This window comes from Symphalangus syndactylus, chromosome 9 (genome assembly GCF_028878055.3).
Source record: "Symphalangus syndactylus isolate Jambi chromosome 9, NHGRI_mSymSyn1-v2.1_pri, whole genome shotgun sequence".
NCBI classification, from domain to species: Eukaryota; Metazoa; Chordata; class Mammalia; order Primates; family Hylobatidae; genus Symphalangus; species Symphalangus syndactylus.
The window spans coordinates 134,386,490-134,401,071 of NC_072431.2; the positions used below are offsets into that span (position 1 = coordinate 134,386,490).

At 39.2% G+C, this 14,582-nt stretch overlaps 1 pseudogene; it reads left to right on the plus strand.

Moving 5' to 3' along the window:
- LOC129490426 (prorelaxin-like) overlaps positions 1 to 14,582 on the plus strand; it is a 19,515-nt pseudogene continuing 4,933 nt past the window's right edge.

Sequence of the window (14,582 nt, forward strand, 5' to 3'; positions counted from 1 at the left end):
ATGCCTCGCCTGTTTTTGTTCCACCTGCTAGGAGTCTATTTACTACTGAACCAATTTTCTGGAGCAGTCGCGGACTCATGGATGGACGACGTTATTAAATTGTGCGGCCGCGAATTAGTTCGCGCGCAGATTGCCATTTGCGGCATGAGCACCGAGCACCTGGAGCAAAAGGTCTCTGAGCCAGGAAGATGCTTCTCTGAAACCTAAACTAGTGACAGGTGAGAGCTCCCGCCCCGCCAACCTTCCCGCACTTCCCATTGGTTACTCTGGGGCGGACGTCCAATTGGAACGGCGGCCTGCACGTCCGATTCGAGATCTCTTTGGCTGCCAGCGCTCAGCTCCTACTCCGCGGTGGCTGGTCCCTAAAGTTTGGGCTTTTCCTTTGCCAGGTGATTTTATTCAAAGTCTCACTGGGAATCTCACCGGACGGAGGGAAAGCACTGAGAATAGGAAGCTGCTTCACCCGAGAGTTCCTCGGTGCCCTTTCCGCAAGGCAGCCAGAGCGACGGGGTGGAAAGGAAGGGGAAGCCTCAGAGGAGGTGACGCTGCCCGGAGACCCGCAGGAGGCCGGGCGCACTCCTGCACCCCACAGGAAAGCCAGGCGGCCAGACAGCGGGCGTGCTGGTGGGTCACCTGGACAGGGCATCTCGGATAGAGAGGAAAGGGGACAAACACTGAGGCGGTGCTCTGGTTATCAAGCCTGTTTGCGCGCCTGTAGGACGGGGCAACACTCTGAGGTGTCTGTGAGGGTCCCGTAATGAGAAGACAGGAAGGGCCTTACACTTAATGACTCTCCTAGTCCAAAAGTTGGGCTGTGGCCTTTGCCATTGGAAACTTTCTTTAAAATAAACAAACAAACAAAAAAATCCCAAAGGAAAGAGTCTGGCCCCCCACTTCTTTGATCTGGGTATTGAAGTTCATTTGTGAGACGGGGGATGGAAGAGAAAGGAAAGGCTTGAATGCCTATAGGAGAAACTCAAGAGGACCAGAGACAAGGGAAGCAGGTCCTTCAGACCATCATAGCTGAAGACCCTACTGATGCTTTCAAGCATTTGGAAGCTGCAGTGGGTTTGCCTTAAAAGCAAGATCTTAGAGTTGAGTAAGCTCAATCTGAAATGGCTTTAAAAAATATTTTTGTATTTATAAAGTAGCAGTGGAAACTCATGGAGGTATAGACTAGTCTAAGAAGTGTAATGGATCATATTAAATTCAGAGGAGGTAACCTCAGTTGGCAAATACTAAGTGTTTTATATTAGTATGACATGTAATTTATGATAAACCACAACTAAATTTATAGGCTATATGCATATACTATATATAAATGACTCTAACAGAAATACATTTACTTCTCTTTTAGGAGATTTAAAGTATGCTTCTAAAGTTATTTACTTTTCTACATTGTTTCATTTATTTATTTTTTTAAATATTCTGATTTCCTTTCTTTTTTTTTAATTATTATACTTTAGGTTTTAGGGTACATGTGCACAATGTGCAGGTTTGTTACATATGTATCCGTGTGCTGTGTTGGTTTGCTGCACCCATTAACTCGTCATTTAGCATTAGGTATATCTCCTAATGCTGTCCCTCCTCTCTCCCCCCAACCCACAACAGTCCCCGGAGTGTGATGTTCCCCTTCCTGTATCCATGAGTTCTCATTGTTCAATTCCCACCTATGAGTGAGAACATGTGGTGTTTGGTTTTTTGTCCTTGTGATAGTTTACTGAGAATGATGTTTTCCAGTTTCATCCATGTCCATACAAAGGACATGAACTCATCATTTTTTATGGCTGCATAGTATTCCATGGTGTATATGTGCCACATTTTCTTAATCCAGTCTATCGTTGCTGGGCATTTGGGTTGGTTCCAAGTCTTTGCTATTGTGAATAGTGCCGCAATAAACATACATGTGCATGTGTCTTTATAGCAGCATGATTTATAGTCCTTTGGGTATATACCCAGTAATGGGATGGCTGGATCAAATGGTATTTCTAGTTCTAGATCCCTGAGGAATGGCCACACTGACTTCCACAATGGTTGAACTAGTTTACAGTCCCACCAACAGTGTAAAAGTGTTTCTATTTCTCCACATCCTCTCCAGCACCTGTTGTTTCCTGACTTGTTAATGATGGCCATTCTAACTGGTGTGAGATGGTATCTCATTGTGGTTTTGATTTGCATTTCTCTGATGGCCAGTGATGATGAGCATTTTTTCATGTGTTTTTTGGCTGCATAAATGTCTTCTTTTGAGAAATGTCTGTTCATGTCCTTCACCCACTTTTTGATGGGGTTGTTTGTTTTTTTCTTGTAAATTTGTTTGAGTTCATTGTAGAGTCTGGATATTAGCCCTTTGTCAGATGAGTAGATTGCAAAAATTTTCTCCCATTCTGTAGGTTGCCTGTTCACTCTGATGGTAGTTTCTTTTGCTGTGCAGAAGCTCTTTAGTTTAATTAGATCCCATTTGTCAATTTTGGCTTTTGTTGCCATTGCTTTTGGTGTTTTAGACATGAAGTCCTTGCCCATGCCTATGTCCTGAATGGTATTGCCTAGGGTTTCTTCTAGGGTTTTTATGGTTTTAGGTCTAACATGTAAGTCTTTAATCCATCTTGAATTAATTTTGGTATAAGGTGTAAGGAAGGGATCCAGTTTCAGCTTTCTCTATATGGCTAGCCAGTTTTCCCAGCACCATTTATTAAATAGGGAATCCTTTCCCCATTGCTTGTTTTTGTCAGGTTTGTCAAAGATCAGATAGTTGTAGATATGCCGCATTATTTCTGAGGGCTCTGTTCTGTTCCATTGATCTATGTCTCTGTTGTGGTACCAGCACCATGCTGTTTTGGTTACTGTAGCCTTATAGTATAGTTTGAAGTCAGGTAGCGTGATGCCTCCAGCTTTGTTCTTTTGGCTTAGGATTGACTTGGCGACGTGGGCTCTTTTTTGGTTCCATATGAACTTTAAAGTAGTTTTTTCCAATTCTGTGAAGAAAGTCATTGGTAGCTTGATGGGGATGGCATTGAATCTATAAATCACCTTGGGCAGTATGGCCATTTTCATGATATTGACTCTTCCAACCCATGAGCATGGAATGTTCTTCCATTTGTTTGTATCCTCTTTTATTTCATTGAGCAGTGGTTTGTAGTTCTCCTTGAAGAGGTCCTTCACATCCCTTGTAAGTTGGATTTCTAGGTATTTTATTCTCTTTGAAGCAATTGTGAATGGGAGTTCACTCATGATTTGGCTCTCTGTTTGTCTGTGATTGGTGTACAAGAATGCTTGTGATTTTTGTACATTGATTTTGTATCCTGAGACTTTGCTGAAGTTGCTAATCAGCTTAAGGAGATTTTGGGCTGAGACGGTGGGGTTTTCTAGATATACAATCATGTCATCTACAAACAGGGACAATTTGACTTCCTCTTTTCCTAATCGAATACCCTTTATTTCCTTCTCCTGCCTGATTGCCCTGGCCAGAACATCCAGCACTATGTTGAATAGGAGTGGTGAGAGAGGGCATCCCTGTCTTGTGCCAGCTTTCAAAGGGAATGCTTCCAGTTTTTGCCCATTCAGTATGATATTGGCTGTGGGTTTGTCATAGATAGCTCTTATTATTTCGAGATACGTCCCATCAATACCTAATTTATTGAGAGTTTTTAACATAAAGGGTTGTTGAATTTTGTCAAAGGCCTTTTCTGCATCTATTGAAATAATCATGTGGTTTTTGTCTTTGGTTCTGTTTATATGCTGGATTACATTTATTGATTTGTGTATGTTGAACCAGCCTTGCATCCCAGGGATGAAGCCCACTTGGTCATGGTGTATAAGCTTTTTGATGTGCTGCTGGATTCGGTTTTCCAGTATTTTATTGAGGATTTTTGCATTAATGTTCATCAAGGATATTGGTCTGAAATTCTCTTTTTTGGTTATGTGTCTGCCAGGCTTTGGTATCAGGATGGTGCTGCCTCATAAAATATGTTAGGGAGGATTCCCTCTTTTACTATCGATTGGAATAGTTTCAGAAGGAATGGTACCAGTTCCTCCTTGTACCTCTGGTAGAATTCGACTGTGAGTCCATCAGGTCCTGTACTCTTTTTGGTTGGTAAGCTATTGATTATTGCCACAATTTCAGGTCCTGTTATTGGTCTATTCAGAGATTCAACTTCTTCCTGGTTTAGTCTTGGGAGGGTGTATTTGTCGAGGAATTTATCCATTTCTTCTAGATTTTCTAGTTTATTTGCGTAGAGGTGTTCGTAGTATTCTTTGATGGTAGATTGTATTTCTGTGGGATCGGTGGTGACAACCCCCTTTTCATTTTTTATTGCGTCTATTTGATTCTTCTCTCTTTTCTTCTTTATTAGTCTTGCTAGCAGTCTATCATTTTGTTGATCTTTTCAAGAAACCAGCTCCTGGATTCATTAATATTTTGAAGGGTTTTTTGTGTCTCTATTTCCTTCAGTTCTGCTCTGACTTTAGTTATTTCTAGCCTTCTGCTAGCTTTTGAATGTGCTTGCTCTTGCTTTTCTAGTTCTTTTAATTGTGATGTTAGGGTGTCAATTTTGGATCTTTCCTGCTTTCTCTTGTGGGCATTTAGTGCTATAAATTTCCCTCTACACACTGCTTTGAACGTGTCCCAGAGATTCTGGTATGTTGTGTCTTTGTTCTCGTTGGTTTCAAAGAATATCTTTATTTCTGCCTTCATTTCATTATGTACCCAGTAATCACTCAGGGGCAGGTTGTTCAGTTTCCATGTAGTTGAGCGGTTTTGAGTGAATTTCTTAATCCTGAGTTCTAGTTTGATTGCACTGTGGTCTGAGAGACAGTTTGTTATAATTTCTGTTCTTTTACATTTGCTGAGGAGAGCTTTACTTCCAACTATGTGGTCAATTTTGGAATAGGTGTGGTGTGGTGCTGAAAAAAATGTATATTCTGTTGATTTGGGGTGGAGAGTTCTGTAGATGTCTATTAGGTCCACTTTCTGCAGAGCTGAGTTCAATTCCTGGATATCCTTGTTAACTTTCTGTCTCATTGATCTGTCTAATGTTGACAGTGGGATATTAAAATCTCACATTATTATCGTGTGGGGGTTTAAGTCCCTTTGTAGGTCACTGAGGACTTGCTTTATGAATCTGGGTGCTCCTGTGTTGGGTGCATTTATATTTAGGATATTTAGCTCTTCTTGTTGAATTGATCCCTTTACCATTATGTAATGGCCTTCTTGGTCTCTTTTGATCTTTGTTGGTTTAAAGTCTGTTTTATCAGAGACTAGGATTGCAACCTCTGCCTTTTTTTGTTTTCCATTTGCTTGATCTTCCTCCATCCCTTTATTTTGAGTCTATGTGTGTCTCTGCACGTGAGATGGGTTTCCTGAATACAGCACACTGATGGGTTCTGACTCCTTATCCAGTTTGCCAGTCTGTGTCTTTTAATTGGAGCATTTAGCCCATTTACATTTAACGTTAATATTGTTATGTGTGAATCTGATCCTGTCATTATGATGTTAGTTGGTTATTTTGCTCATTAGTTGATGCAGTTTCTTCCTAGCCTCGATGGTCTTTACAATTTGGCATGTTTTTGCAGTGGCTGGTACCGGTTGTTCCTTTCCATGTTTAGTGCTTCCTTCAGGAACTCTTTTAGGGCAGGCCTGGTGGTGACAAAATCACTTAGAGTTTGCTTGTCTGTAAAGTATTTTATTTCTCCTTCACTTATGAAGCTTAGTTTGGCTGGATATGAAATTCTGGGTTGAAAATTCTTTTCTTTAAGAATGTTGAATATTGGCCCCCACTCTCTTCTGGCTTATAGAGTTTCTGCCGAGAGATCAGCTGTTAGTCTGATGGGCTTCCCTTTGTGGGTAACCCGACCTTTCTCTCTGGCCGCCCTTAACATTTTTTCCTTCATTTCAACTTTGGTGAATCTGACAATTATATGTCTTGGAGTTGCTCTTCTTGGGGAGTATCTCTGTGGCGTTCTCTGTATTTCCTGAATCTGAATGTTGGCCTGCCTTGCTAGATTGGGGAAGTTCTCCTGGATAATATCCTGCAGAGTGTTTTCCAACTTGGTTCCATTCTCCCCGTCATTTTCAGGTACACCAATCAGACGTAGATTTGGTCTTTTCACACAGTCCCAAATTTCTTGGAGGCTTTGTTCGTTTCTTTTTATTCTTTTTTCTCTAAACTTCCCTTCTTACTTCATTTCATTCATTTCGTCTTCCATCACTGATACCCTTTCTTCCAGTTGATCGCATCGGCTCCCGAGGCTTCTGCAATCTTCGCGTAGTTCTTGAAACTTGGCTTTCAGCTCCATCAGCTCCTTTAAGCCCTTCTCTCCATTGGTTATTCTAGTTATCCATTCTTCTAATTTTTTTTCAAAGTTTTTAACTTCTTTGCTATTGTTTTGAATTTCCTCCCGTAGCTTGGAGTAGTTTGATCGTCTGAAGCCTTCTTCTCTCAACTCGTCACAGTCATTCTCCATCCAGCTTTGTTCCGTTGCTGGTGAGGAGCTGTGTTCCTTTGGAGGAGGAGCGGTGCTCTGCTTTTTAGAGTTTCCACTTTTTCTGCTCTGTTTTTTCCCCATCTTTGTGGTTTTATCTACTTTTTGTCTTTGATGATGGTGATGTACAGATGGGTTTTTGGTGTGGATGTCCTTTTTGTTTGTTAGTTTTCCTTCTACCAGACAGGACCCTCAGCTGCAGGTCTGTTGGAGTTTGCTAGAGGTCCACTCCAGACCCTGTTTGGCTGAGTGTCAGCAGCGGTGGCTGCATAACAGTGGATTTTCATGAGACCACAAATTCAGCTGTCTGATAGTTCCTCTGGAAATTTTGTCTCAGAGGAGTACCTGGCCGAGTGAGGTGTCAGTCTGTCCCTACTGGGGGATGCCTCCCAGTTAGGCTGCTTGGGGTTCAGGGACCCACTTTAGGAGGCAGTCTGTTGGTTCTCAGATCTCCAGCTGCATGCTGGGAGAACTACTACTCTCTTCAAAGCTGTCAGACAGGGACATTTAAATCTGCAGAGGTTCCTGCTGAATTTTTGTTTGTCTGTGCCCTGCCCCCAGAAGTGGAGCCTACAGAGGCAGGCAGGCCTCCTTGAGCTGTGGTGGGCTCCACCCAGTTCCAGCTTCCCGGCTGCTTTGTTTACCTAAGCAAGCCTGGGCAATGGCGGGTGCCCCTCTCCCAGCCTTGCTGCCGCCTTGCAATTTGATCTGAGACTGCTGTGCTAGCAATCAGTGAGATTCCGTGGGCATAGGACCCTCTGAGCTAGGTGCGGGACACAATCTCCTGGTGTGCCATTTTCCAAGCCCATTGGAAAAGCGCAGTATTAGGGTGGGACTGACCCGATTTTCCAGGTGCCGTCTGTTACCCGTTTCTTTGACTAGGAAAGGGAACTCCCTGACCCCTTGCGCTTCCCGAGTGAGGCAATGCCTCGCCCTGCTTCAGCTCGCGCACAGTACCCTGCACCAACTGTCCTGCACCCGCTGTTTGGCACTCCCTAGTGAGATGAACCCGGTACCTCAAACGGAAATGCAGAAATCACCCGTCTTCTGTGCCGCTCACGCTGGGAGCTGTAGACCGGAGCTGTTCCTATTCGGCCATCTTGGCTTCTGTGCCGCTCACGCTGGGAGCTGTAGACCGGAGCTGTTCCTATTCGGCCATCTTGGCTTCTGTGCCGCTCACGCTGGGAGCTGTAGACCGGAGCTGTTCCTATTCGGCCATCTTGGCTCCACCTTGAGTTTGATTTATTTAATGGCAGTTTTTACATGACTTTTGTATAACAGTATTACAAAAATACCACAACGTCTAGGAATTTCGTGATTCAAAGTAGAGAAGACCAGATTGCATTGCATTTGCTCTATTATTCCACATTTTCTGACTATAAAAGTAGTAATGCTCACATTAAAGACAAATGTACATTAATGCAGGGTGAAAATGAGAAGCACTCGTAGATATTAAAGACTTTGAAAAGTATATGTGAATTTTATGAGAAAATGAAAATATATTAAACAAGTAAGTGGAGAGAAATGTTAACATTTGGATAGGTATATGTATATCTTTTGCATTTTCACTCACCATTATACTTTGAGCAGTTTCTCACATTGTTATTATCCCAAAACATAATTTGAAATTCCTGTGTAGTATTTTTGTTATAAATCTGCCACATAAACTTAAAGATTCTTTGGTGGATATTTAGTTTATTTCTAAATTGTTACTGAAAATAGTTCATTAAGCACATTTGTATATAGATATTTCGCTACACTTTTATTTCCTTAGAAGAGACATGAGATTTCAAAGCATTTTTAAAGAATTTTCTTTATTGCTATGTAGTATAATTTAACTGAAAGTAACCTAAGAAAACATTGCCTGCACGTGGGGATTAAGATAAATGTTTACCGTTACTAGGTAGGAATCACTTTGGAAGTACATGCCAGTAATTTGTGATTAATATGAGTTTTCAGACTTCTACTGTTAGGTAATTGCTACTTGCTTTCACATTATTACATTGTTAGATAACCATTTTATCCTACTATGTGTGCCAAAATAGTATTCACTGCACCCCTTTTAAAAATAAGATACACTTTAAACCAGAGATCTATTTTAGTAAGATTTGCATCCAAAATACAGTGAATTAAGGGTATTTGTATGAATTCAGTCAGAATATTTTCTCTGAGCCTAGGTTCCATAGCTAAAAGTGTTATGGATTATGAAATATTTCAAAACAGGTTTAAAAATATAATTTTAATAAAAGTTCAAAACACACAGCCTATGAATAAACTGAATACAAACTTACAAACTATAACTGTTTTGGCTGATTCATTTAACTGGCTTTAAGTATATAGAAAATTACCATCAGCTTTTTTCACCATTTAACAAGACTGCAACTACAGACAGTTTAGGTTGGAGCACAGAGACGTTTTTATGAGGAAATTGAATTAAACTTAGGATGTCTTACTGAGGAAAAATGCCAAAACCTCTCATTTAACCAAAAACGATATAAATTCTCATCTGTCATTTCCAGTTTAGAATGTGGATGAGGGAGAGTGTTAGGAGCAAAGACAAAATACTACAGGTTTTTTAAAATTTTTTTTTATTCCTCTGTCAAACTCCAACTGTTGAATTTTGTTGTTGGCTAAAAGGAGAACAACTGAATCTTTTGCCACAAAACTCAGGAAATGATCAGCCCCAGAACTACCGCTGTCTAGGTGAAGGGTCGTGGTTTCCTCTGATCAGCAGGCATCAGTAGTTAACCAGGTGTCTGCCTCCCGCACTTAGATTTACTCCTCTCTTCTCTTTCTTTTCATTATTTCAAGAGTAATGCCTTGGTATTGGATAGTTTTGCTGTCCAAGAAGAGCAGCAAGACCTGATCTGGGTTTACACTGTAATTTAAACATTATCAGTGTTTCTTATTTCTTTGTGAAATAAAACTCTTAAATTGTGTAATTAGGATAATTAAGGTTAGGAGAGAATTTAGCTCATTGTAAGTTTTTTGAGAGCAAGAAACATTTTTAAAAATTTATATCTTTTAACTGGCAGTGCCAGAGACACAAAAACAGGTAATGAATGTTCATCTGAGCTGAATGGGTACAAAGATGGAGGAAGATGTCAGCTGGGTGTCCAGCAGGTTCCCAGCCCAAGTCTCAGCCTTCACATTTGGCCATCCTGGGTTGCTGTGTAAGAAGAACAGGCTCCCTTCCTAGGAATCACACAGATCTTGCACAGGGCATGATCCGCAGCCTTGGAACAAACATCAAACAGAAAACATTAATCAGTACACTTACACCACAGCAGATATGAATCTCTTCTTAAATCAGTGATTTTTGGTTAGTGTTCTTTGAACCCCCTTCTCTCTTTCATATAAAATACTATTGATTTGGAGTAAATACTCTGGGGAAGACAAATTGTTAAATAGATGGTTGAGGAACATCAGAGACTTCTTTCTCCTGCTGATTAGATCACAGGTGTTGGAAATTCTGCCTCTTTAACTTTATCCTCCAGGAGTAACTTCCCACCATGAAACATTCAGTAGCTTAAAATAATATCTTATTCAAGGTTGTTACTACAACTCATAATATCATAAATCATAGCTTAGCAATGGAGGAAAACGACTTAAGTAAGAAGAATCCAAGAAAATGACCACTATCTATGGCCAAACTGTTTTCAATGACCTTCATAACTTGAGAAAGATGACAGATTAATGTCAGGGAGAGTCAAAAGTACTATGATAAAAGCACTGAGGCGATCATGAAGAGAGATGAAAGAGGACCAATGGGGTAAAGCAGAGCCTTGGTAAAATTATGGTACTTTAAGGTGTCCAACTGTAAGAAAGCTATGTTGTTTAGATATTAGGATGCTTTTTTTTGTTTCAATGTTTAATTTATATTGAGGCAATGCTTTCTTTTTTTTGTCTATGCAAACATTCGTAGTTTTTCTGAATGCTCTTTGACATGAATACGCCTTCACATACACCTTTTTTTAAAAAAAAAAAAAAATCAACAGAAATTGTGCCATCCTTCATCAACAAAGATACAGAAACTATAATTATCATGTTGGAATTCATTGTTAATTTGCCCCCGGAACTGAAGGCAGCCCTATCTGAGAGGCAACCATTGTTACCAGAGCTACAACAATATGTACCTGCATTAAAGGATTCCAATCTTAGCTTTGAAGAATTTAAGAAAATTATTCACAATAGACAAACTGAAGCCACTGAGAGCAATTCTTCAGAATTAAAATACTTAGTCTTGGATACTCATTCTCAAAAAAAGAGACGACCCTACATGGCACTGTTTGGGAAATGTTGCCTAATTGGTTGTACCAAAAGATCTCTTGCTAAATATTGCTGAGATGAAGCTACTTGTGCACATCTCGTCTAATATTCACACATAGTCTTGATGACATTTCACTGATGCTTCTGTCAGGTCCCACTAATTATTAGAATATAAGAAATCTTTATTAATCTTTAGATTTTTCATTTGGTGTGTAAGAAAATATTCTTTGTATGATTGTATTTTCTGTAAATGACACTTTCTATGCTGAAGTCTTTTTGTCTTTTTATTAACAATGTGACTATGCTGTGTTATTCTTTTTAATGCTGTTAACTTAAAATTACAATAAAACCTTTACCACTTTAACTACACATAATAACAATACAGCACCTAACACCAGTTACGTGAAATGGACCAAAATGTTTTTATTGATGTTAACTCTTAGATTGGGTATACATAAAGCCATAAAACTTGAACTTTCCTAATAGATTTCAAAAGGTTTTTGTTTCATATTGAACTACTCATTGCAAACAATCAGTTTGGACACGAAACCAATTTAATTTAGTTGAAGTCATATAAACTCAAGTACTTTTTTTTCCTTTTTAATTTCTTCTTTTTCTAGTAGAGTCTGAAGGGAACTCAAGTACTTTTCAGGCTATGGTTCTGTTCTCAGTTCTAGTGTCCATAAAACTTGTAATTTTTTAAGGAGAAAAATGTATAGACATAATGTAGAAGAGAACAAACATCCATATCATATATTACAGAAGAAATAGTATAATGAGGGGACATACCTTATGTTCACTTCTTTAGAATTTACTATTTCTGTAAGCAAAATTACTGAAATGGTATGAACACTTGTTAGATAAGTAAATTCACATAGCTATCAACTTGTATTTTACTGGTTCCATCTATGTATATACACATGCATTTTACCCAGAATTTATAGAAGAAATACAGTTCAATGACAAGTTAATCTCCTCCATCAAATGTCTGTAAATTTGATTTTGTATTCTGAGACTTTGCTGAAGTTGCATATCAACTTAAGAAGCTTTCAGGCTAAGTCAATTGGGTTTTCTGGAAATAGGGCCATGTCATCTGCAAACAAACACAATTTGACCTCCTCTCTTCCTATTTGAATACCTTTTATTTCTTTCTCTTGTCTGGTTGCCCTGGCTAGAACTTCCAACACTATGTTAAACAGGAGTGGTGAGAGAGGGCATCCTTGTCTTGTGCTGATTTTCAAGGGGAATGCTTCCAGCTTTTGCCCATTCAGTATGCTATTGGCTGTGGGTTTGTCATAAATGGCTTATTATTTTGAAGTGTGTTCCTTCAATACTTAGTTTATTGAGAGTTTTTAACATGAAGGGATGTTGAATTTTATCAAAGGTGTTTTGTGCATCTATTAAGATAATCATATGGTTTTTGTTTTTAGTTCTGTTTATGCGATGAATCACATTTATTGATATGTGTATGTTGTACCAACCTTGCATTCTGGTGATAAAGCCATCTTGATTGGGGTGGATAAGCTTTTTGATGTGCTGCTGGATTTTGCTTGCCAGTGTTTATTGAGGATTTTTGCATCGATGTTCATCAGGGATAATGGCCTGAAGTTTTCTTTTTTTTGTTGCATCTCTGCCAGGTTTTGGTATCAGGATGATGCTGTCCCCGTAGAATGAGTTAGGGAGAGGTCCCTCCTTTTCAGTTGTTTGGAATCATTTCAGAAGAAATGGTACCAGCTCTTCTTTGTACTTCTGGTAGAATTCAGCTGTAAATCCATCAGGATCTGGGCTGTTTTTCGTTAGTAGGTTGTTGATTACTGCCTCAATTTCAGAACTCATTGTCTATTCAGGGGTTCAACTTCTTCCTGGTTCAGTCTTGAGAGGTTGTATGTATCCAGGAATGTACCCATTTCTTCTAGATTTTCCAGTTTATTTGCATAGAGGTGTTTATAGTATTCTCTGATGGTTGTTTGTATTTCTGTGGGTTCAGTGGTGGTATCCCCCTTATCATTTCAATTGTGTTTATTTGAATCTTCTCCTTTTTCTTCTTTATTAGTCTTGTAAGCTAAGGCGGAACCTATGAACAGGCAGAGGCCATAGAAATGGTATTTCCTTCTCTCATCTTATGTGAAGAAAAGTGCATGAGCCCATTTTCTCATGGATTGATTTATCTGTAACCATTAATAAGAAGCCCAGCATTTTGTTTTGTAGTCCTCCCTTTCATACTCATCACTAAAATATTTGCTTCCAGGATAGAAGTTTACTCAATAGAGAACACAGAATGAGATTAAATTTTAAACTTCTGGTTAATACTGTGATCTTGTTTTCTTGTGTTTTAGTAGAACAATCTTATCATTGCCTTTATCCTTACTGTGATGTATGAATCACTTCAAAATGTACACCATTAAGAATGAGAATCATGACCGGGCGCGGTACTGAAATCCCAGTACTTTGGGAGGCCGAGGCAGGTGGATCACCTGAGGTCAAGGGTTCAAGACCAGCCCGGCTAACATGGTGAAACCCCGTTTCTACTAAAAATACAGAAAATTAGCCAGGCATGGTGGTGTGCACCTTTAATCCCAGCTACTCGGGAGGCTGAGGCAGGAGAATCGCTTGAACCCGGGAGTTGCAGTAAACTGAGATTGCACCATTGCAGTGCAGCTTGGGCAACAAGAGCGAAACAGTGTATCACATAAAAAAAAAAAAAAGCACATTCAGTGACCCTTCAACTTGCTCTGTAACAAAGCACCTAGTATTGGTGAAATAAATTGTTCCAATCGCTGTCTGTTTAAAATTATCCAATGCCACCTTCCATCTGTTACATTGAGACCAATGATGATGCAAATTCAACAAAATAAACCTTATTTCTACCCAGACTTCCAGCACCGATTATCTAGGGGACAATACTATTTTTTCTGCTAGGGTTTGGTGTATCCTATAAATTTCTTTATTCTTTTTTTTATCTTTTATTGATTAGATTTTGTATTGAAAAGGTAATACATGCACTTCATACAGAAAGCTTCAGAGTACAAAAGCATATGAAAATGAAAGCCAGTCTACTTCTGCACATACAAACATATGTACATATATGCATCTTTCCTTATAAAAAAGGGAGTACACCTGCACACCATTGTGAGTCTTACTTTTTAAAATTTCAACAAATTAAATTGGGAAATAATTTCATTTCCACACATGTAGATTAGTTTTGTTTTTTTAATTGACTTAATATTATTTCAATATATGAATATACACTAAATTTTTTATCCTATCTCTTATAATAGACATTTGCCTTCATCCCATTTTTTTCATTAATGCAAACAATAGTACAATGGACACCTTTATACTTGTATACATTTGCATACTGTGCAAGTATTTTCACAATACACATTTCTAGAATGGCAATTACTTAGTCAAGGATAAATACATTTTTCATATTAATAGATACTGCAGAATTGTGCCCTCCAAAAAGGTTGTACCGAATTATTTATTTATTTTTCTTTCTTTGTTTATTATACTTTAAGTTTTAGGGTACATGTGCACAACGTGCAGGTTTGTTACATAGGTATACATGTGCCATGTTGGTTTGCTGCACCCATCAACTCATCATTTGTATTAGGTATTTCTCCTAATGCTAACCCTCCCACAACCCCCCACCCCACTACAGGCCCCGGTGTGTGATGTTCCCCACCCTGTGTCCATGTCTTCTCGTTGTTCAACTCCCACCTATGGGTGAGAAGATGCGGTGATTGGTTTTCTCTTCTTGTGAGAGTTTGCTTAGAATGATGGTTTCCAGCTTCATCCGTATCACTGCAAAGGACATGAACTCATCCTTTTTTATG